This window comes from Labeo rohita, chromosome 12, assembly GCF_022985175.1.
Source record: "Labeo rohita strain BAU-BD-2019 chromosome 12, IGBB_LRoh.1.0, whole genome shotgun sequence".
Classification (NCBI taxonomy): domain Eukaryota; kingdom Metazoa; phylum Chordata; class Actinopteri; order Cypriniformes; family Cyprinidae; genus Labeo; species Labeo rohita.
Window position 1 is genome coordinate 20,217,052 of NC_066880.1, and position 1,354 is coordinate 20,218,405.

The window sequence follows — 1,354 nt, forward strand, 5'->3', positions numbered from 1 at the left end:
AGCAGAGTTTGCAAGATGATTCAGACATAAAATGCAATTTATTAAATTTGCTGTCAAGTTACTAGTAGCGCCATTATTTAATGCCCCAAAAAATCATGAGTGCATCCCAATGTGTATACTATCCATCCTAAACCATCTATGTGATAATTTATTTGGAATGTCAGAGAAGAACACCATTAATTTCTGAAGAAGAACACATTATCTGAACATGTTGTTTGCCAAGCCATGTTATATTTAAAATGCTTCAGGAAATAAAAGACTTCTTTCCCTTGTGTCCAGCAATTCCAAATTGCACAACACTTGCCAGGCGCGACGCAAGTTTTTTTTGCTAGTTTCAGCCCAATGCAGTTATCATTTTTACGTCCAGTGCCACGTTGTTTAAATAGCAAATGCATTTGCGCCCATTTCTTTGGCCATGAGTATGCTGGTCTCAAAACGAGTTGTGTTCAGACACATTGTTGACACGTTGCTTTTTTACGGCAACTGAAAACAATTGCACCATTGACCAACTAAAACCTGGTCTAAAGTCAATGGCGCAGCATTTATTTATTTATTTAATTATTTATTTATTTATTTAAAAGGCACGTTAGTAATATGCTTATTACACACACATGCCAAATATTAAAAATAAAAGGATTATAATGTCAAAGATTATTAGTGTGTACATAAGTTAAAAATGACTATAAGTCATAATGAATAGTCATTGCATGTATCAGAATTATCTATTTGCATGAGCAGACCCGTTTCCTCCCTGGAGAAGCATTCAGTCTTTGCTCTTGCAAATTCTGGCATGTAAATAGCAAATCCGTCATGGTGCAAGCGCAACTGGCTTTTAAAGGGAATGGGTGATGAGACTCTGACTGGTTTATTGCACAATATGCCCAAAACACAAGCATGACTCATTAAGAGAATAGGTACAACCCTTTTGGACAATGCGCCTTGCTCGCCGACAGTTTTTTTCCGTCGTTAAACTAACAAAAGTGGATTCAGACACACCATGCACTTTAGACCATGCGCTTAGATAATTAAAATAGGGCCCAATGCCTTCACGGTTACTTTACATGTAAGCAGCTTTCTCTACCGCAAAGGAGATTATAACGTTATTTCCCCCTCAGCGCTGATGTTCCCCGGATGTTCCTGGATGTACAATGTTGAATGTTCTGCTGAATTTTAACCACTAAATTTGTAATTTTCCATGTTAAATTTCAGCCCCTCAAAATAAAAGCCCTGAACATTTAATACATTTTTCAGTTATTGCCATTTAACACGTTTTTAGTCATTTACTTAAAAAACAAAACAAAACAAACAAAAAATAAAAACAATTTCGTTCTAAGCATTTCAGCTTCATATCAGG